The following is a 14617-nucleotide window of genomic DNA, read 5'->3' on the forward strand; positions in this document are numbered from 1 at the left end:
CTGCGTTGCGGAAACCCTGGTAAATCCTCTGGAAATACATCTAAGAATTCACATACCAATCTAGTCTCTCCCGGCCCTGCCGGCGTAACCCTGGTAGTATCCACTACACTGCCCAGAAAATCTACACATCCCCTCTGCAACAAGTCTCTGGCTCTCAACGCTGAAATCATGGGTACGCGTGGTCCAGACACCGCACCCACAAAGACAAAAGGGTCCTCGCCCTCAGGCTCAAAAGTTACCATCTTCTTCCTGCAGTCAATAGTAGCTCCATACCTCACCAACCAGTCCATCCCCAAAATCATATCAAAATCCTCTATACTCAGTTCAATTAGATCTACTAATAATTCCCTACCATCCACTACCACCGGCAGTGCCCTAATCCATCTCCTAGATACTACCAATTCTCCTGTAGGCAAAATAGTCCCAAACCCTGAAGTACTACACTCACTAGGTCTACACAGTCTATCAATCACCTTATCAGAAACAAACGAATGTGTAGCACCAGAGTCTATCAAAATAGTAAAAGGAGTGCCAGTGCTAGAGAGCTGACCTGTCACTACCGAGGGACTAGCCTCGGCCTCAGCCTGTGTCAAAGTGAATACCCGAGCTGGAGTCAAGCTATCCACTTTCCCTGCTTCACCTTTCTTCACTGTTGGGCAGTCTTTTCTGAGATGCCCCACTATGCCGTATACGAAGCAAGCCTTGGCCCGACACTCGCCCAGATGGCGTCTTCTACATCTCGGGCACTCTGGATAGGTTCGCCATGCTTCACCACCACTCTGACGGCCACCCTGACCACCCCGACCCCTCCTATCAGGACCAAGAGCGGTTGAGGTGTTAGGAGTCTTCCTCTTGAAGTCACTAGGGCCTCTGCCCATACCAGATCCAGAATATGGAGGCACTGCCATGTGGCCTTCCCCTCTCGCTGCACTATCTCTCCATATCTTATTCTCCGCTTCCTCAGCGGTAAGAGCCTTCTCAACGACCTGGGCATAAGTTGTTTCTAACATCTCGGGCTATCATAGCATTCAGCCCTGTAATGAATCTATCCTACCTAGCTGCATCAGTAGGCACAAAGTCTGGTGCGAACTTCGCCAGTCTATCAAAATTTAGGGCATATTCAGTAACAGTCATATTGCCCTGAACCAGACTCACAAACTCATTCACTTTCGCTGCTCTGACAGCAACATTGTAGTATTTCTGACTGAATAGATCTTTGAAACCTCCCCAAATCAATGTAGTCACATCCCTAGTCTACGATGCCACTTCCCACCAGATACGGGCGTCCTCTCTCAACATATATATGGCACAGGCCACTCTGTCGTGCCCCTCTACTCCCATAAAATCTAGAATTGTAGTAATCATTGTCAGCCATTGCTCGGCCTTCAATGGATCAGGTCCTCCTTCAAAAATTGGAGGTTGTTGCTTCCTGAACTGCTCATACATCGGCTCCCACATGTTCCCAACCTCCCCAAACTGCACAACTGGTACCACTGCAAGTGGTACAAAAGGGGCAGCACTCCCTGATGGAGCCTGCTGTCGCAGAATATGAATCTGCTCATCCTGACTCTGTAATCGAGCCTGCATCTCAGCCATCAACTGTTGCCAGTTCTCAGGGGCTGGCGGAGGGTTCTGGCCCTAGTCATCATCTCTGGCCCTAGATCTAGTGCCGACTAGTCGCGTAGATTTTCTTGGACGCGTAGCTATCCAAGTCAATCTGCAATCAACGACTCAGCCATTAGACCATGATGATAGGGCATCAACTTCTCTCAGAGTCCATCAGAATACATTAATCAACCACAAGCATTCACAAATTAAACACTCATCCACATGCATCAGATGCTAATAAGCACGCTCCATCATCATCATACTAAGCTAAGATATAAACATCCCCTAGTAGGCAATAAACAATTTAACCATTCATATATGTTAGAGAGTATATCTTAATACTCAATGGAAATATGGAAAAACCAAATACAACTCTATGCAAAAATACAATGGACAAGATAATATTGATTAAATAAACATTACAACTCAATTGCTCAAAATACAAGTAAATAGAAATAAGATGTAGAGGAAGAAGATTACAAGTTCAATACTATAATAATACAAATAAATAAGAAGAACAAGAGGAACAAAAGAATGAAAACACAAACAAACTCTCACACAACCAAAGTGTAGAGTAGTGGGGATCACCAACTTGAACAAGGTTCAAGACCTTTGTCCAAAAGCTTATTTCCCCCTATTCTCTAAGCACTAAGGGATCTCTCTAGGAAATAGCTCTCTGGAATTATCAAGCCTTTTGGTGTATTTTCCAGCCAAGTGCTTTGTGGATGAAAAATGGTGTGTCTTACAAGTGAGCATTAGGCTCTTATTTATAGAGTTTGAGATACCCCTTTGAATTTCAAATTCCACCAACCCTCATGGCTATTACCAATGTTTAATTGGATGTGTTATGGAATTAAAATGGAGATTTGGGAGTTATTTGAGATGTTAGAACCGTTCAATTTGGAAAAAACTGAAAATTCACATAGGTTGTCAGCCTCACTGGCCGCGGCCAGGACTTTTCAGTGGCTGCGACCACTGGCTTCTGTCCCCCAGGCCGCGGCCACTTAAATTAAAAAAATTGAACCAATTAAATGCAGCCATGTGGCTAACACATAGGATTTTGGTTAGATTTAATGGTGAAGGACCAACGTAGACCGGAACAGCAGGTTCACCGAGCTCCCATTATCGAGCAGTATTCTCTTAACTCTCCAGTTAGCGAGCTGAGCGGCTATGACCAGAGGGTCGTTATGAGGGAACTGGACATGACTGGCATCTTCCTCGATGAATATGATTGGTTGCCTTTCCAATCGTTGCTGTTTGGGTAGATGCTGCTCAGGGACGAACTCCACTCCATTATGAGCCTTAAGTTCATTGACATATCTCTTCTGGGCACCTCTGCTCGTGCCAGCCAGATGGGGGCCTCTGGAGATCGTGGAGATCTCTCCTCCTATCACGGGAGGAGGGACGTCCTAATCTATCCGAGGCCCCGGCTGGCTTATCGGAACTTCCGGAGCTGGTTGGCCGGCGGGAACTCTATTCCGCGCATACTGAGCCAAGGGTCCGGCTCTGATGAGAGTCTCGATCTCATCCTTCAGGTGTCTACAATCATTAGTGTTGTGGCCAATGTCGTTGTGGAATCGACAAAACTTGGAGGGGTCCTGCTTACCCTTCTGGTGCTTCAGCGGTTCTGGCTTCTTCCAGGGGAGCCGAGCAGAGTTTGCTAGGAAAATGTTCTCCCTAGTGTGCGTGAGCTCGGTATAAGTCGCGTAGACTGGCTTAAATTTTTCCATGGACTTGTTCTTCTTCGGGCCGTGCTGGCCGCCTTCGCTGCTCCCTTTTCTCTTGCCTCCACCCCACTGGTTATTCTACGCAAGGGTTTGGGCCGTTTTTACGACGTCTGTTCCCACTCCAGCGGGCTGATCAGGGGCTTGGCTGGTTCTTGCGGCCGACACTCGCGCCTCCTCCAGGTTTATCCACCCCTGGGCCATATTTAAGAATTCGTTCACGGTGCTGACACCTTTTCTCTGTATCTCTTCCCAGAGTCCGCCTCCAACGAGGATCCCAGTCCTCAAAGCCATAAGTTTGGAACTGTCATCTGCATCCCTCGCTCGAGCTGCGACATTCGCGAATCTGCTCAGGTAAGCTTTCAAAGGTTCGTCGGGTTGTTGCTTTACGTTTGCTAGGGTGTCGGCTTTGACGCGGGCAGCCTGAGAAGCTTGGAAGGCCCTTTTGAAGTTGGTGGAAAAGGTTTTCCACGAGCTGATGGACTGTTTTTTGCTCTGCTTGAACCATTGTCTGGCCGGCCCAGTCAAGGTGGAAGGAAAAATTAAACATCTCAGCTCGGGATCGATGTTGCGGGCCATCATCAGGGTGTTGAACTTACCCAGGTGATGTGACGGGTCCCCGTCCCCATTGAACTTGGACAAGTGAGGCATACGGAAACCGGGTGGATACGCCGTAGCTGCTATGTTGGGGGCGAAGAGCTCGAGTTCGTCCCCTGAGTCATACTCATCTTTTTCTTTTTCTGATAAGAGCTTCTTCATCAGCTCCTCCATCTGAGCCAGACGCTCAAGGGTTTGGTCCTGACTTCCTTGGTTGTTCCGGGGCTGTTCAACAGCTCCGGTTCCACGGTACACGTTAGGCGGGTTATTGTCCCTCCTATCTTAAGATAGGTTATATGGGATGCTTCCGCTGTCACGTACTTCAGATTGACCTTCCCCTTGGCGAGCACGACTTTCATTTCCAACTGGGTCTCTCTGAGAGTTTAGACGATCTCGGAGGTCGCCCCTCGGGGCGGCCTGAGGGCTTTGTGCCGAGCTCAAGCGATGGCGCAGGTCTCCGCCGGAGATGTTACTTCGATGACTCCCGGTCCAGTAACTTCCATTTGAAAGCGCGGAGCTCGCCGCTGAGGGTGAGGGTCCGGGATTTCCCTGGGCGCCCGGCTATGATGGGAGGGTCCGATGGAAGGAGGGTTTCTCCTGCTGCTCCCATGAGCGGGAATGTCTCGGACTGGACAGGGAGGAGATGGGTATCTTATTGGTGAAGGAGGATGCCTGACTGGGGATGCGATTCTAGTCCCGTCAGGGCGAATTAAGCTAGGTCGCGGCCGCTCCGCTCTACCATTCTCTGTGTCCTGCGCTTGGTGGTCTGAGCGGGGTGCAGGACGGCTAGCCGGGGTGGGCTGTCGTCGCAAGCCCTCCCCAGATCTCCTTCGCGAGCTTCCTCGAGCCCTCCTGGGTGCACTCGAGGGTGGAAGTGAGCTAGGAGTTGAGGTCCGGACCAATCGGCTGAATTGCTGCTCGGCCCTAGGAAGTTCCTCAAATGCGGTTTCCTGGTGGTGCGACGTAGGAGTAGAATTTGATGTTGAGGGTCTGACCGTCCGACTAGGCCTGGACCAGTTACCCCGGCAGGACTTATGGGTCTCACCATGCCTCTTTCCGACGTTAGCGTCAGTTGTAAGAGGGGGTAGTCGAGCTAAAACTTCTTGAATCTGCTTGTTTGCCTTCGCCAGTTGACTCCTTAACTGTGCATTCTCCATTACTACCGCCGTGTAGAAATACGGGTTCGGATTGGGCGGCCGGGGAGGCAAACTTCCAGTGTCGTCTTGGCCCATGGGCTGCTTCCCCGGTCACTGCTGAACCTCAGGGTTCTGTTCATCGGACATGGCAGCATGGTGGGCCTCTTGCCCATCACGTTGGTCCGCCTCGTTACCATGTCTTGAGCGAGTAACTACCATGGTTGGGTATTTGTGTTAGCACCAATCTAGAAACTCTCAATGAAAGCACCAAACTGTTGACGCGGTTCTTCGGCAACAGATAATTATATGAATAGGGAGAGAGATTAGTGCTAAATGATGAACCTTAATGGATGAATGATCTCAAAGGAAGATTATAACTCGAATACTTTTTTTAGGTGGTTCAAAGGTCAAAATCATTCTAGTCCACCAGCCAATATTATTGATATATCTCTGATATTCCTTATAGGGTATTTCTTTACAAATTAGAAGCCAACCCATTGCAACTCCCAGGGTCTCCAGATTTATAGGGAGAGGACACCTGGGTGTTGCAAAGGAGGTCATCCCGTGACCTTCTTACCCATCATGTCATTTTTGTGACGTTCATGATTAATTCCTAAAACTTGACACCGAAGTGTGGTCTAATCAATAGGTAAGGGGGATAATGGGCTGCATGGCCCAAACTAGTCATGGGGCGCCTAAACACGCACGTTTATGCTGCGTGTCCGAGATTTCAGGAAAGGATCAGACACGTGATGTCTGATATATGCACGTTTACATTGCGTGGTTGACTTTATAAAGGGTCGGAGGTGTCAGCTCAAGCTCGTACCCCGAGCTTGATATAGTCTCAGCTCGCGATGTTCCCACTACTGTCTTGATACCTTCGTGCATTCTCACTGAGCCTTTTGCTATCTCGAGCTAAAGAGATTGAGATTTATAACAGCAGCTCCTGATAGGAGCTTCCACGTGGCTGAGAGGATTATGCCCTTATCCAGTTTGCTAATAACCCGTGGATATTTAGGGCGTACAAATTCTACTACCCAATTTATTAGAATTCGAGGTTCCAGAGGCTAGTATTTGTTTCCTAAACATTTATTTGGATTAGAGATTGTTAACCGAGATTTTCGGCAACTATCGTAAGGAAGGATATTTACTGATTATAATAAAGAGAATAGAGGATCGACACAAGGTTTTTACGTGGTTGGGGCGTTAACTAGCCTTAGTCCACGAGTCTGTATATAAATCTGTATTAGAGCTAGAATAAGCTTTTACAATGGAGTTGTTTTACTGTATTTCAGCAGAGTTTCTGCCCTTTTTTCTCTTTTTCTATGGAGCATTACAACTTATATTTATAGAATGAGGGGGACACCAGGTTTGGGCCGGGCCTGACCCGGGCCCATTTGGAATATGTGTACAGGGGGCCTTCCTAGTAGAGGTCCGAGCTAAAAAGATATATAGTACATCAAGCCCAAACCAGCTCAGGCCCAATTAGTTACCCTGAGATGCAAGCATTCTCCCGACAAAACGGCACTTTGGCTCTGACCACTTCGAATCACGAGGCAGATTCAGGGGACAAGACCGGTCAGAGTACTTGGCTGCGCAGTCCTGACATGCCAGCAGACAATCCCAAGGAGACCCTTTCTGCAGGTGAAAAGTGGGGGGACAAGACCCACGCGAAATGAGGCGCCTACAGTGTCCTGGACGCCTGGCCCATAGCCTGGGGATGAAGCGGTCCAGGTTAGTTTACCTTGGGCCCGCTGCGTTTACTTCGGGCCCGGACCATTCTGGGCCCGAGAGCGGGACGCGATGGACGCGATGATCCGGGGCACTCCGGACAGTGCCGGGACCGTTCGAGCCGAATCATGAACCCGGAGGTACTTCCTGGACCTTTCTACACAGGCCCAGTCCATAGTCCGCGGGTTGGGCCCAAATACCGAACCGGCCCCTCTGACCGTGGGCCGGGGCGAGGGCCCAAAACCCTGAGAGGAAATGGGGATAACAGAGATTGATAGTTACCAATTGTTATTGTGATTAGAATTATCGTTAAGGCTCAAAACTGAGGTTCGTGCTCGAGACCACTCTTTATTTATCGCTCGAGATTCGAGGTAAGAAAACTCCACCATGTGGTTGTCATTGGTAACTAGTTATCATAAGAGGGTGACGAGCCTTCAGCGGCCCCCAGCAGATCATGGATCGGCTGGCAGCTGAGATTGGGTTCCGGCCCAAGCTGGGGCAAGACACGACTCCGCTTGCTGTAGACTTGTTGGCCCAGGTGGGGAATAACATATCCACCCTTCAGCTGAAGTGTTATGCCACGTTGGCTAATAGGGACACACTCTTTGTCTCCCAAGCCATCAATCATCAGGCCAATGCGGTAAGTCCTATGAACTTCCTGGTTTCCTTTCTTTATCACCCTTATTTTTGGTGTTATTTCTAACTCTACTTTGGTGCATGATGCTTTGTTGGCTCACAGGAACATGGAGTTGGTGTCCGAGATGGCGATGAAGCTGGAGATGGCCCAAAAGGAACTAGAGGGGGATGTCAATTAGTAGGAGACTGCCAGGGAGGCCCTTGCCAAGGAGACCACCTGGGTTCAAACCGAGCATGAGGAGGCCCTGGCCAAGAGGAATGCTGAGCACAAGAAATTTATGAAGGCCCTGGAGGTGGAGCTATCTCGTGCTCGCGAGTCAGAGGCTTCTACCTAGGCGTTCTTGAAGGCAGTCGAGGTCCAGCTTCGCCAGGAGCGGGAAAAAATTGCATCTCTCGAAAGGCAGAACCAGGCTTTAGAGGCCATGGCTGAGTTAGAAATGAAGAGGAGCGAGGAGGCTCGCAAGGAGAAGGAGTAGGCTGATGAATTGCTGGAGGCCACTTTTGACGAGGTCGTTTACATGGCCTAGTTCCAAGATAAAAACATGAACCATCTCCTTTATCCGGATCAGGCTGCTAAGAAGGCCGAATTTAAAGCGAAGGAAAGGGAGGATGCGACGCTTCTTGCTGGGGATCAGCAAGGTGAAAATGCTCCGGACATCCCTGATCAGAATGAAGCCCAGGCCTGAGCCTTTGTATTTTAGTTTAGGGCTCCCTCTTTTTCATCTTTCCTTTATCTTTGTAAACATACATATTTTTTAAATTGCGAGGATGCGTCTGAGACAATTTCTTATTTCTCTGTCATGTTATTATATTGGTTTTTGTCCTTACACATTATTTCCCGCTTTATATTTATTTATTTTTCCTCAAAAATTCACCAAGGGTTTAGCCAATTTGCATGAATTAGGGTAAAATGTTGAGTCCTAGTCCCCATGGCTAGGACCATTAGGGAAAGATTGTAGAAGGTAACTGCTTTGTCCTAAGACCAAAGTTTAGGTCTCGACGACCTGGATTGTCTTAGACTTTACCGAATATAGCTTAATTTATTTATCCTAACTTTATCATTCAGATCCCAACGTCCTGGACTGTAATGGAATTCTCAGATATAACTTAGTTAATTAACTTGTTCTAGACCCAATGTTCAGGTTCCAACGACCTGGACTGTAATGCCCCGGATTCCCTATTATGGTTAATGGATGGATTAGTAGGCCGGGAGGGCCATAACTGTTTAATTACGCCATTAAATGTGTTTATGCATGTTTATGAGAATTATATTATCATATGATGTTAAATGCATGCTTGTGAGTCCACATTTGTTTACAGGGGTATTATGGTAATTTGGCCCGTTGAGGGTATAATTGAATATTTGTTGTATGTTAATGATATATTGTGAGACCACATTATAATGTGGATTGGTTCGAGAATTTCGACATGAGACGATCCTTAAACATGATTTATCGGTTTGGTCATAACAAGTTTGAGCTCGGGGCTCGGGGTGAGTCTCGGGGTGATATTAAAGGTTATAGAGTTACCGGGGATTTTAGGGTAACGGGTTATGAAATATCAGAGTTTGAGGATATTGAGATTAGCGGGAAATGGGAAGCGTTAATTATGATTAACGGGTTAAGTTAGAAGTACCAATTTTGCCCTTGGGGTGGCTTTAGAGGCTTAAGATGACATAAGGGGTATTTTGGTCTTTTTAGGGGTGGATATATGTGATGTTTGATAGCTGAAGGTTGTAGAACAAAACAGAGCAAAACAGGGGTTTGCTTCCTCCATACCCGTACATCACCTTCTTCATTTCTCCTTTGAGAGTTTTGAGTTCTTGGTGGGAGTTCAAGCTAGGGAACCTTAAGGGCTGGATTGGAGACTTGATTTGGCTTGTGAGGGAGGTTCAAGACAAGTTTCAAGGTGAGTTTTGGCCATTAAACACAGCTGGTACTCTATTTTTGTTTATAGTTTTCAATTCATGTTCTTGATGTGGGAAGTATGAATCAAAGGAGGTTTTTGGTGTTAGTTGATTGGGGTTTGGTGTGAGTGAGATAAGGATGTTGTAAGGGGGTTTTATTACATGTTTGGAGGAGGTTTTATGATGGTTTGAGAGGCTAGTTTGAGAGAAAAACGCGCAGGGTTAAAATTCTGGTGCGTGTGGCCGACTTAGCTGGCCTGGGCTGGGCGCCGCGGCGCAGCAGGGGAGCGTCGCGGCCCTTGGCGTTTGGCAGAGGGAGAGCCCTCTCTGTTTGAGGGTGCACCGCGGCGCAGAAGCAGGGAGGGCCGCGGCCCATAAGGCCAAATTTTGCTAAAAGTGGTTTTTAGCTTAGGGATTCAAACCATAGGCCTCGGGGTTGGACCTAGTACCCGGTTGGGTAGTATTTGAGGTCTCGGGGGCTGGGATTTGGTTTGGGAACCCTCAGTTATCATTTTTATTGATGAATCCTATATTTTGGTTATGACCAGGTGACCGTCGAGGAATTTAAAGGTTGATCGTTCTCAGGGGTCGTTCATTTAATTATTTTCACTCGAACCAGAGGTAAGAAAACAGTGTATAAATACAGTTGCACCCTGTATAGATATATGGCATGTATGGTTTGATGTTTGAGGCATGCTGGTAGATATGTGTGGACATGGATTGCATATTAAATGCTATTGAACGCTGATTACCTGCTTGAGACACTGACTAGTCAGGGACCCACTCTAAAGTCGAGAATCATGCATTGAATGACTCTATAGCATTAATGCCAGACCGACCCTAGGGTCGAGAAACTTATAAGCGCTTGCCTGGCTTATAACCAGATGAATATAGCCAAGGTATATGACCCCGGTGACTGTTTGTCACATGGCTAAGGGACGTTGTCCATAGTTTCGACTCCAGAGTCGTGAGGAAGGTTATGTTGGTGACTAAACACCATACACCTGTCCTAAACAACTTATGAAAGATTCATTTCTCAGTTAAGCCCTGGTGACCCTATCGTCACATGGCTAGAGGGAGCGATGCTCATTATTGTGACTTTTGGCTATTGTCACCTATTTGTTGGACTGATAGTCCTGAATGGTTATTATGAACGTTGTTGATATTATATCATGTCTTGCTATGTTTTCTTGCTGGGCCTTGGCTCATGGGTGCTATGTGGTGCAGGTAAAGGAAAGGAAAAGCTTGGCCAGCCTTGAGTGGAGAGCTTGGGCGATGTAATGTACATACAGGGCCGCTTGACTGCCACGGTCGAGGAGTTCTCAGAGGGACTAGGGGTTTACCCTATTTTTGCCGCTTAGGCCGGCGGGGATTGTAAATGTGAAACTGTAACAACTCTTTTGTATTACGAACTACTTGTAAACATTTTAAAAGGTTCATGAGCAGTTTATTTACTTAATGAAAAGTGCCCTTTCCTTTTTACCGGTTTTACACCTTAACCTGTTAACGATACTTAGATCACGTTTTTTAGCCAAAGGACTCGGGTAGCGAGTCAAATTTCCGGTTCACCGTTCTCCGTAACTGTTATGGGGTATCCAGGGCGTTACATGGACCGTTAATGTAACGACCCAAAAATGCTAATAGGGTTTAGTGCCTTGATTAGCATGCCGGGAGGGTATAATTGGATATATGTTTGTGTTTAATTGGTTAAATGCGTGACTATGTGGCATGCATGATTTATGTGATTATGTGAATGTATTATATCAATGTTTATGAGCATTAGATATGCATGTGGACCCTTTACTGTTTATAAGGGCATATTTGTGATTTTGGCCCGTTAAGGGCACAAATGTGATTATATGTGATAAACGATTGAGACCACATTATTATGTGGATATATTTGTAGTATATGGCTCGAGGCGATCCTAGTGAGCGGATTAGCGGAATAGTCACAACGGGGTTTAATACCCGGCTTAGGGTGAGCTTGGGGGTGTTTTGGGAAGTTTCATGTATATTTGGGGTATATTGAGTAACGAGCAAGTATTTGGTAATTAGTTGGGCATGGCAGGATTAATTGGGAACTTATAGGACGACTTGAGGAATTAGCAAGTATCAGGAAATGACTATTTTACCCCTAGGGGAAATTAGGGGGTTGGGGAAAGCTTAAGGGCAATTTGGTCTTTTAGAGCTAAGGATAATCTCAGTGGAAATCTTAGACAGAACCAGAATATTCTCAAACATTTCCTCAGCTCTCACTCTTTTTCATCATATACGGTTTCTCTATCCCTCTCTAGAACCTAAGGGATTTTGAAGGTTTGAAGGAGAAAACTCAAGGGATTGGAACTTGGGCAATCTGGAGAATTAAAGCTAGGTTTAGCTAAAGAAGGACTCTGGGGATCAAGCTATAATTGAGGTAAGAATTCTATCCTCTCTGTTGGAATTTAAGTTTGCTAGGTTGAATTCTACTGTGTTATTGTTAGAAGTTAGAGTTTGCATGAGTTTTGGTTTCCAAGTTGGTTTTGGGTGTTTGAGGTTATATATGATGGTTGGGACATAAGAATATGTTTTTTGGGTTCAATTCTGAGTTTCGCTGAAGTTTGGGGTTGAGTTTTAAGGTTTAGACTCGATGAAAAACGCTGGAAAAAGTGGAATTTCTAGGTTTGGGGCCTCAAGCTGTGGCCCTGTTCTTCAGGCGCCGCGGCCTGCGTGCTTAAAGAGGCTGGGATGCCTCTGTTCGCCAGGTGCACCGCGACCCAGGAGGGAGCAAGTCGCAGCCCGTGCCCTCTAGTAGGGAGGGCTGGGTCTCTGTCTTAGGGGCGGGTCACGACCCTTATGAGAAAGTCACGGCCCTAAATAGAAAATAAAGGGCAACCAATGTTTTAAGCTAGGGGAGGCTTGGGGATTCAAACCTAAGCGCTCGGGATGAATTCTACTACCCAATTTATTAGAATTAGAGGTTCCAGAGGCTAGTATTTGTTTCCTAAACATTTATTTGGATTAGAGGTTGATAGTTACCCATTGTTATTGTGACTAGAATTATCGTTAAGGCTCAGAGCTGAGGATCGTGCTCGAGACCACTCTTTATTTATCGCTCGAGATTCAAGGTAAGAAAACTCCACCATGTGGTTGTCATTGGGATTGAGATTCCCTGTAATTGAATATATTCATTTTGTGGGTTGTATATCTTTTATGTGGATTATGGAAGTACGACCTAAGGGTGTCGGGACTGATGATAAGCGTATTACATGCAGCTTGGCCAAAGTGAGTCGGGGCCAGCTAAATAATCAGAGGACTCGGCCTAAGCGAGCCGGGGTCAGCTAAATAAACAGAGGGCTCGGCCTAAGGGTGTCGATACCTGAACATTTGTATCACTGATTGAGATGTATGTTTGAGATTACATGTTTATCGTTGTTTAGATTAGTGCTTGTACTCTGTTGAATAATTGAATTAATTGGATTAAAGTTAATTAACTGCTACTGCTACTATATGTGCTTGCTGTTTATGGTTTTCTTGCTGGGCCTTGGCTCATGGGTGCTACGTGGTGTAGGTAAAGGCAAGGGTAAGATGGACCAACCATGAGTTGGAGAGCTCTAGGGCCGAGGTGTACATTGTCAGCTGCTCGTTCGCCACAGCCGAGGGATTGTACAGGGACAAAAAACATAAAACATGTATTTTTCCATTAGAATGGCCTTTGATTGTATATAACTTTTGAAAGTTTGTAAATTTGTTCTTTAAACCCTGTTTTTGGGATCTCATGTGATAAACATTTATTTTAATGAAATTTTTTCGTTTATGACCAAAATCTTTTAACCCTAACTTGATTATGACTTTAGGAACACATCTTTATTCAAATGACTTGATTAGCAAGTCTTGCACTATTTTAAACACACAGTGTAACAGTCTTGGTTATCCAGGGTGTTACAGGTAATGAAAGGTAGGAAAACAAATGGGTTGTATGTTTTAGAAGAAAAACAATGCCCATAGCAGAAGCAGCTATTGTCAAGACTCAAGAAAATGAGATGCAACTATGAAATCAAAGAATGGGGCACATTAGTGAGCAAGGATTGAGAGAGCTTCACAACAAAAGTGTCATTGAAAAATTGAAGCCATGTGTATTACCCTTTTGTGAGTAAGTTCATTCTGAACTGTGGGGGCCAAGCAAGATCCATACATTATTAGGTTAACACTATTTCCTATATATAGTTGATGATTATTCAAGACGTGTTTGGGTATACTTGCTTAGAACCAAGGATGAATGCCTAAAACAATTTAAAATATGGAAAAATTAGGTTGAAACTAAAACCAACTCTAAAATTAAAACATTGAGAACTGATAATGGCTTAGAGTTTATAAATAATGAATTTGATCTTTTATGTACTACATGTGGCATCACTAGGCATAGAATTGTGGTAAAAAGTCCTGAGCAAAATGGAGTTTCTAAAAGATTGAACCGAACTCATGAATTTGATCTGTTATGTAATAAAGTTAGTTCCTCCAAATCCCAACAGAAAACTGTCATAATAGTTAACTAACTACCTAACTCATATCAAGACATTAAGCCTATAAATAGGGGTTTTGTATTCCACTTGCATAGACACAAGAACAGAGATGCAAGATTAGAGAGAGAGAGAGAAAGTAAAAGAGATTAGCTTGGGAACTTTGGGATATTTTATTGAGAAGCACACCTATTTTGAAAGTGCTTGCTCCCGGGAGAGAGTGTGAGGAAGAAAAATACTTTGTAATTGAGATAAGCTTTCTGTGAAGTTCAGCTGTAATGGTGTACTCATTTTACCTCATATTTGAGTGAATAAAGAAAAAATACACACTTTTTAAAAATACTATTTTCAAAGTTTCACAACTACAAAAATACGATCTAAGGAAAAACAACTAAAAAATAACTTGAAAATAATTTACTGCATCAACCTAAAATAAACTTAAAAAAAATAATATAACAAAACAACTGAACATCAAAAAAAAAAAAAAAAAACTAAAAACAACATTAAAAACAACTCAAAAAATAATGTAAAAATTTCTTTAAAACCGTAAATTTAAAAAAAATTATATTATAGCGTAAAAATGTAATTTTTTAGCAAAATTAAGTATTTTCTCTAAAAGTCTCCTTGATCTATCCAATGGTTAGCTTAGCTAATCCAAAATTACATAAAGAAGAGAAAAATAAAAATGAAGTAATATTATATACCTTTTAGAAAAGCGGGGGGAAAACGTAATCCAATTACTAATTAAATATTTAAAATTATGATAGTAATTTATAATTTGAG

The sequence above is a fragment of the Humulus lupulus genome, chromosome X, assembly GCF_963169125.1.
Source record: "Humulus lupulus chromosome X, drHumLupu1.1, whole genome shotgun sequence".
NCBI lineage: Eukaryota > Viridiplantae > Streptophyta > Magnoliopsida > Rosales > Cannabaceae > Humulus > Humulus lupulus.